The sequence below is a fragment of the Pithys albifrons genome, chromosome Z (genome assembly GCF_047495875.1).
Source record: "Pithys albifrons albifrons isolate INPA30051 chromosome Z, PitAlb_v1, whole genome shotgun sequence".
Taxonomy (NCBI): Eukaryota; Metazoa; Chordata; class Aves; order Passeriformes; family Thamnophilidae; genus Pithys; species Pithys albifrons.
This window is the reverse complement of record NC_092497.1, coordinates 15,652,184-15,661,449: the sequence shown is the minus strand read 5'-3', so window position 1 is coordinate 15,661,449 and position 9,266 is coordinate 15,652,184.

Below are 9,266 nucleotides of genomic sequence, written 5' to 3'. Positions count from 1 at the left end.
AATAAGGCTTTATCAGCATGTTTCCAAAAAAAAATAATCTGTGTCTTTTTGTTTCTGGAACTGTTTAAAATATGTAGAAACAAGCAGTTGTTTCCTGTTACTGTGGAAAACATGATTGTGGCTTGGGAATTTCTGAAACAGAATTCTCTAGCTAACAAAATCTTCTAGCACAAATGTATTTTGCTTTGTTAGTCCATGTAGAGATAGGTCTTCCCTTCTGCTAGACATGCTTTGTTCAGGTGAAAGTTTGAGTGATTTACCAGCATCTTTTGGGTATTTTGTATGCCTCGTACATAATACAAATAAGCAAAGCAAAGGCACTTAGAACTTTATACCATAAAGATGTGTGGACACAATCTATGTATCATTTTTGACCAAAGCAAAAAGTAATGTGACATGCATCTTGCATCCTGCATGTACATATCTACAAAGATGTTGACCAAGCCATATTTCTTGTAATTTTATATGGCCACAGTGACATTAGCAGTGTTTTCTTGCACTCTCCTGGTGTTGCTTGACTTGCCTCAGGTTGCATGCGTGAAAAGCATGGTTCTGCTTCAGTGTACCAGATACCTCAGCTGGGTGCAGCAGACTAAGTGATAGACATCTGTCTCATAGCAAACCATCTTCGAGACCCTCTTTTATTCAGTGTGTAGCTAGTCAGTCTGTTCAGTGGTGCTTAAAATGCAGTTTATCTCTTCCTAGAACACATGTATACTTCTGGTGTACTGATCTGCATTCCAGCTATCACAGATTGTATTAACTAGATGGTGGCTCACTGTAATTTGGATTATAGATTGGGTATATAGTCTGTCATTCGCATGATTTCCTATTATTCAAGAACGAAACTTTTATCTTTTCAAGCACTATTTTGCCCAGGAGATTCTTTGACATATAAGTAAACATAAAAATGTGAAAAAACTAAAGGCAGTTTTCATGAGGCACTATGATTGCTTCTAGACCAACATATTTCAGTCAGAGGGATTACCAGTTTTTTAAAATTAGTTTTAGCTTTTAAAATGTAGATCAAGCATTTATTGTAAAAGTAGACAGTTTACTTTCTCAAAATCTGTCCAAAGCCAGGAGTTTCTCTCTGAAAGATTTTACAGTTCCAGTTAGTACATTTATTATGGCTGAAATCTTTGCTTCAGAGTTCATTTATTTCCTTGGAAAAAAATGGTTTATTCTAGCTCCATTGTATGGGGACTTGGACTAGGAACATGAAATTTGTTAAAAGTTTGTACCTCTTTCTCTCTTGAAACTTCATATAGAAGAGGGTCTACTTGGGTATCCTACAGCAGAGCTTGTAGTAGGTTCTGTCAGCCTCTCTTAGTGGCAATACATAAAAGCTGATCACCTGATATTGTCATGATAAATATTTATTGCAGTTAGAAATCTCTGATACTGCTCTCCAGCACTACCACAGAGGTGTGGGTTGTTCCTCCTGCTGCCATCTGCATGCTCACTGCAAAGGAGTGCTGGAGTGTTACTTAGGGACAGCCATGGCTCGAGCATGTGCTGCATGGGGCTTCGTGCTTTAGTGGATTCTGTGTGTTAAAACTGCTTCTGTTAAAAAGAAAATTGTGAGTTTCAGAAAAAGAGTTTTTTCCCCTAATGAATTTCTGGCACTGAAAGTCTTGTTGAATGATCAAATTTCTTGAAAACTCATTTCAGATAAGAAAACCAGTTTGTCAGTTACTTGATTTACAAGTTATGTATATTGTTGCTGTCTGTTTAAAAGTCATTAATGTTGGCACATCTCTGGTTCTCTGTTGCCTGGATTAGCTTTGCAAAAAACCGGCAGTGTTTTCTTAGTTACCGAGTGTGAGCATTTCCCGTCTTTAGGGTGAACAGATACAGAGATTTGGAAATGTTTGGTACAACCTTTTTTGCCTTTGGCAGATATTCACAAATATTCACCTGTCACATTATGAAAGGTATTTAACAAAAGATGGAAAATGCTTCAGGCAAGGCACACACTGAGCATTTAATCAGAATCGGTCCAAACTGCTTACATAGCAGGCTGTAGGAGAATCCCCTCTGGAAGAAAGTTACTGATAGCATGAAAAACTCTATTGAAAAACAAATCATTGAAGGCAGAGTTGCTTTGCTCCAGCTTTTTTCTTCACCCAGTTATTCTGCCTCCCTGTCTTGCAGAAGGACTGTCCTTGCAGTGGGCTTGCTCTCATTGTCACACAGTGTACATGCACTCCAGGTTCACGTGAAAGATGAGAGGTTTCAAGTGCACAGGTGAAGGTGAGTTGAGTGATTCTGGCAGAATATTCTGTTCCTCAGTTGGTGATATACCAAGCAGGGGTGGGAGAAACATCTCTCTAAAGGATTAATACTGATTGAAGGTAGAGAATATGTTATTTCCCTGGCACTGGTGATACAGCATTATGCCAGTATATCTCCAATTTCCCTCGCAGGGGTTACTTTATTGATAGAGGTAGAAGCTTGATTTCAGTTGGGATTCTGTCTGATTTGGCACATGATCACTGACATGATTGCATCTACAGAGGTAAAAAAAATTATGTTCTCTGTGTAGTGAGAGAGCTTCTAAAAGTTTCCAAGTTTGTGCTGTATCTACCCTTAGAAAAAAGTGCAACAGAATACTTTTCATTGAAGGTATTGTCTGAAAACACTCATCCTGTCATGCTTACAAAGGGTGTTTGCTATTTCTGCTTGCTTTCGATCTCAAAGTAACACATACTTGCAGGCCTTTATCTGCTTCACAGAGAAGGAAAGGACTTGCAGAGTAACATACAAGAGAAAATTTGGTTTACCAGTGTTCTGGAGGCTTTCTGCTAGGCTTTCAAAGTCAAAATAGTTGAGCAGAGGTGTTGTAGGACATAGATAAAATACATATCAATGCTATCAAATGTTTTATCCTTTCATACTTTATCAAAGTAGAACTTCAATGCCACTTGTTTTCTTTCCTCCAGTCCATGACTTGTCCTTTCTTTCCTCAATCTCCATCACTGTCCTGGTGGTTGAATTTCACATTTATCCCCAATTTGCTTTGTAAGAATTAACCAATCTCAGTACGTCCGTGATTAGTTTATAGGAGGAAAAGAGGTTTATTGTCTAATGTGAAAATGTCAGGGAGCTGGGCCAACGAGTGTGTTCAAAGATAAATTCGTCAAAGTTGAAGAAGTAAAGCTGTCTAGAGAATGTCATAATGAAATGTAGTTTTTCAAGAAAAAGACTGCTGTAGAGAGGAACTTGTTTCAAACTCTGTAAAGACTAGCTTGGAGTTTCATGGTTAAATGGTATATATCAGTCACTTCCTACTAGCTGACCTAAAGTGATGAAATAGTTTGGGGTTTAAAACTACAAAAACAGAGCAGGGTTTGCAAACAACTTTCCAATGCCAGGAAACGGGATTTGGAATGGTGAGGAGAAACAAAGATACCAAATTCACTTGCCAATGTAAATCACCTTCATGCCCCAAGTCAGTCAATAAATACAAATGCGCAGGACTCTTTCTCCATCCAAGTGTTTGATGGACTGGAAACCACTGAATAATTTGAAAAGAAAGGCAGTGTTGTGTAATGTCCTCTGGAGGGCACAGAACCACCCCTGGGCAGGTTGGGCAGTATTTACTTGAAAGATTTGTCTGTTATTGCGATCTAGTTTTTTGCTGCAACCCAAAGACTGGATCTCTGAAGAAGTGGACAAGTCAGGGTGGTCCATCTCTAACTGGAAACATACAGTCACTGATACTTGAGTGTAAATGAGATTAAAGAATAAAGCATATTTATTTGCCCAACCTCAAGGGGTTAACATAACATAAAAGAGTTTTAAGTACCTATTTGCATCTGTGTATTTTTGTAAATCGAATTAACTCTGTTATATCTGGGCATACTTAATCTGTTGGCTGTGAGATGAGCTTGCTTTGCTCTGCTGGTTTTGTGCAAATGAGAAATATTTGCTGCAAATGAGAAATATTTGCTGCAAATGAGCAATATTTGGTGATAACATTAATTTAAGTGGAATTCAGAAGTAAAGCAGACCAAATCCAGCAACCAAACCCTCTCCTGGTATTAGTGAAGGGAAACCACAGAAACAGACATATTATTAATAACATCCTTATTAATAATTTATTTGATCTGGGTAGTGCAGGAAGGTTTCAGTCACTCATTATGTTAGGTGTTGTGTAACAGTAAGACAGTCCGTGCCCAGGTAGTCTTACAATACAAATATTCTGCTTTATATCATGTAGGTAACATTTAACTGTAAAAATATGAAAATAGAAGAAGTTATTCTAGTCTTGCTTATGTTCAAACAACAAAATTTATAAATGTAAATTAGAACAAATTACTGCAAATTAGTACTTCTTTTTTCAAAATGTTGTCATTTTCCATACCCCTTGGACTTGTGAAATTCATGCATCTGGTATTCCAAGAAGAGAGCAACCAAGAATAGTCCCACACTTTTTTTGCCTTTTTTTAAATTAAAAAAAAATCAAGTACCTTTTCCTCAGACAGTAGCATCATGTAGGAGGATAGGGAGCATATAGATCTAATTCATGCATCATTTTACTGTTCAAAAATTTGCTCTGTACATTGTTGGTAAAGTACAGCCTTTTTCAAAACCACGGCAAGTCAGATCTTCTCCAAATGAGGCAACAGAAATTAAACCAGCTGCAGTCCTGTCTGTTGTGCTTCATCATAATGCATGATGGAGCTGTACACTGATGTTCTTTTGTGCCTTTCTGTGGAAAAAAACCCAAACCAACAAAAAAAAAACCCAACCAAAAAATAACTTAAGGATTAAAAAGGCATGGGGAAGAATCTGTTTAGGCTGAGCACTCCTTGCATGGTGACTTTCCCCACTTTTGCCAAGCTGCCTGACAGCTCCAGAGACAAAGTGGGCCTTGATAGGAAATCTCTGCAGGGACCTGAGGTGAAAACATTCCACCCTTGTTTTGTAGTCAGTGGGCCACAGGGGCTGTTCAGAAAGGAAAGATCCTTCATTAGTGTCATACTCACTTTTCTACTGGGCTATGAAAAGCAGAAGTCTTGGCCTACACAGGTCTTAAAGGAACTGTGAATTTAGCTCTGAGTGAGGAGCCAAGCATACTGTTTGAGACTTAAGAGTACAGAAAAGCCTCAGCGCTGTGAGGGGACCATGATCTGTTACCTAGCAGATGTGAGGTCATGTGAAGTTGTATAGAGGTCTCCTCGGTGCTAGCCAAATAACGAAAATGTAACATGAGGGCATGGTGGTTTAGAAGACAAAATTTAATTTCCTGGTATAAACAAGGGCTGCAAGAGATCGTAGTTCATGGTTGATAATGACTTCACAAGCTACTGTAACAGTCAGTGAATATGGGTCACATTTGTTCCCTGTGAAACTGGTGCAAGGCTGCTGGTCCTCACGCACTGATGCAGTGCCCTGCACGTGCTCCACACCGACCTGTGTTAGTATAACCTTGCAGAGAAGTTATGTTTGTGCTTGTCCCTACGTCATCTCCTGTGCCCGTAAACACATTTTCAGACAAAGAGTAAAACCAGAACATCTGTGTATTTATTTACATTGGTAGAAAAGAGCAACAGCCTTTTTTAAAAAACTTGATTTTGTGCATTTCCATGGGACATTTGTCACTTTTTATTGTCCCTGCGTACATAAAATGTTGTTTTTTAAAAGATAGGGAGATCAGAACAGATGTTCAGAATGGACCTTGTCCTGAAAGCCAAATTCAAGCTCTTCAAGACCCTGGAGAAGCACATTAGAAAAAGAGCATCATACTGATTGAGAACACTGATCTGTGTGGTCAGATACTGTCTCTCTAGGGCATGAGTTCTCACATGTTTGTGAGTAGACCTTCTGTCCATCCCCCATTTTGACTTTTGCCTTTTGGAATCAAAATAACAGACTCATTTCCTCATTCAAAGAATCAGTTAAGGCCTAGGACAGATAAAACATCTGAAACTTAAGGGAACCTGGTGTTTTGGCACAACTTTGTCATGACAAAACACGAAGTCTCTTGAGAAGCAGAGTTAGAATTAGGCTGTTTGGACACTGATGTAAGTGGCTCCATTTTACATTTTTCACTAGCTTTCAAAAATTATTAAACTAAATAGTCAAGAAAATATGTTTGGTTTTCAATTGATAAGAAAGCATGCAGAATTACTGCTCTTTGTTCTATTCAGAAACACAAATCCCAGTGTACTTATTTCCTGCGTGTGCATCTCAGTATCAGGTTTTCTCCTGAGCCAATTACCTGTGGAAAACATCTGCCATTCTTTTTCTTCAGCACCCATCTTGTGGTTCTCTAAATTATTATTGATTTTTTTTAAATAAAGACTGGGAAGAGAAGGGTCTTCAGTTTGTCCTTTTGCTCATTGCACCAATAAATCAAGTCCTCCTAATGATGCATAATAGTATGTAAAATTTAAATGTCACACTGAATGTACAAAAAGGGGTTTTATTTGGATATCTATTAATGATGGGAACGTGCCATTGGGAGCCAACTTTCCAGTTCACTAGCAATAATGTACTCCTTGGCAGTCTTAAAGAAAGTTCTTGAGGAGAATCCCAGGACTCTACTCGGGGCTGACTTCCCAGAATGGTTCAACACCTGCAACACGATGCTAACACAGTATTCTATCAAATGGTACTCCTTGCTTCAGTAATGGATTTCTGGGTGTTTGCCTCCATAGCCTGCAACATTTTCATGCCTATCTTCCCTGCTATCTCTATTTCTTGCCCTCACAGAGGAAGGGAGTCACAGAACTTGTATCAGCCTGTTTTCTTCATAGTTCTCTCTTCAAAGAGATTTTCAGTTCTCTTTTGAATGCCAGTCAACTTCCAATCTCTGATAGCACCTGTGCCGCAGCATTCCCTCCTCCTCCTGCAGTTTGACCTCCAGAGCATTTCCGCGTGAGGGACAATCCCTTTGTGCAGTGTACTAGCGTAAGGACTTTTCTGTGTGCTGTTTACATTGGTGATGACAGCTGCCACAGTAAGAGCTTAAGGCCGGCAGAGACACCCTTAGGTAAAATGCCTGAAGGGGGCGTATGTGTGTTTGTGTGTCTGTCTCCCTGTGTGTATGTCTGTGTCAGCTCCTTCAGATGGAATTCAAAATATCTGTAATGAACATTTTACTGAAGTGGACAGTGGAAAATACTAGGTACTTCTCTGTAGATTTAGTACTGCAGCCAGAGCTGGCTCCTTTGCCTTCTTGGTCTGTAAAGCCCAAAATATATTTTTCAGGACAAAACACTGCATTCTTCCAAAGAACTCTACTTTAATCCTATTCTGTCATAATTTCGCAGTCAGGGAGTGGAAAGTCCATGTCCTAATTGCCAGGCAAGAGTACCTACAAAGACAAGCTTCTCAGCTCCTCCTGCAAGTGCTGCAACTCTGTGCACTAGAGTGTCCTGGGCAGGCTGAGCACAGCAGGAGCATGAGAGCATTATCTGTTTCTGGATAAATTCACCTGATGGAAGGGAAATGGGTGCTCCAGTCCCACCTCAAGCATCTTCTTGGGTTCATGTGTCAAAAAGATACATGAAAGATACATACTGAGTGTAAAATACACCCTGCTGAGACCTTACCTGGCTACTGGGGAGCTTTCCTGCGAAATGAGTGTATCCATGTGCTCTGCCTCAGACAGAGGACTGAATCTGGCTGCCTTGCATCTTAGCAAGTGCATTAACCATTTACTCACAGCGCAAAGTTTTTTTCTGGACTCCTTTTTTTCCCTCCAAGGAAACTACCCACAGATAAATTTCTGGTATGCAAGAGACAGAATGAGAGTTATGCAGATAATTTTAAAGATGGGCGTTTATGGCAGGCACAGGGCCAGCTGATGCAGTCACGAATAGGGGACATCTGAGGAGGTCATAGTTTGGGATTTTGATGCCCACACAAGCAGCTGGGGACATTTGAAGGAAGTCCAAAGTATAATCTTGTGAAATCTGTTCATTCATAATTTAAGCCAGTCTAAGAAAAAAAAAGTATTATTGTGAGTTGATGATTGTGACCATTTACGGAGTAATAGGAAAGACTGTGATAAGCATTTATCAGTGTGTCAGAAGTCTTTCAAATTAAGCTTTACTGGAAACCTCAAGGTGTTTTTCAAATTAAACTTTGCTGGAAAGTGAAGATCCAAAGCTGTTTAAACATGGGTTACCCGCTTTAGCCAACTCAGTCAATGGTTTAGTGGTCCTCAGTAACCAGCACTCCTGCTTCAAAGGAGGATTGTCTGATGGCAAGGAAAGCATTACAGAAGGACCATTTACTCTTACCTCCACTAGAGAAATGTATCTATAACTGAGGGTATTATATTAAAATACATATTGGTATAGAAGAAGTTTCAATCATTAACCTGTTCTCAACAATTAAAGATTCAGATCAAAAGAGCTGTCAGTTTTAGCCTCCCTAGGAGTTCTATCTACATTCACCAATAGAAGGTAGAACTTCAGAAAGGATTAAACCAAGAATTTACTTTGTTTCTCAGGATAGAGGTATGACTAGCTTCTCAGTTGCAACACTTTCTGCCTGGAGGTTAGCACTTTGATTTGAGCTTTGAATGCAATCCAAATCAATGTCAATAAAACTCTTTGCCTTCCTTCAGCTATACTTGTAACTAATGCCACTGTCAACTACAGCAGCCCAATTCTTGGAACAGAATTGCTGGCTAACTCTTTCTTCCTTTGCAAATTGGATGGCTGCCTGCCTGCACATTCCTGTGAAGCCATAGCACAATATTTGCTATTGTTCTCTGACTTTGTTTTTATTTTTAATTTCTCAGTCTCATAAATCAGTGTTGTTTCCTCATTTTACACTTTTTCCTGTTCTATTAGGTGTAGCATTTTAAGTTGTTGACACATTATACAGCCTCTATAAAGTGGAAAGCATGTTCCGGGTCTGACATAATCATAGTTTCCTTGCTGCACTTTCCCATTGAAGTTAAAACCATTTACTCTATTTTGGACCTATAAATGAGACCATGAGACCTGGGGAAACACAAGAAGTGAAACTTGAGTTCATGCTGAAAGAAATAAGTTTTTTCAGTATGCTGTCATTTGTTGCCAGCAGCAGAGAAAATAAATACCTGCAGATACCTGTATTTACTTTGTGTTTTTGAGAATGCAGCAGGTGTATGTGTGTGATCAAACTCCTGGGAACACTTCAGACTTGTCACATAGGAACCAGTCTTAAGAAACACAGAATGTTTTGGTTCTTCTTCCATCCCCATGACTGCTACATCTCCCTGTAGTCCATACAGATTTTGTAATCTGTATCAGACCTTT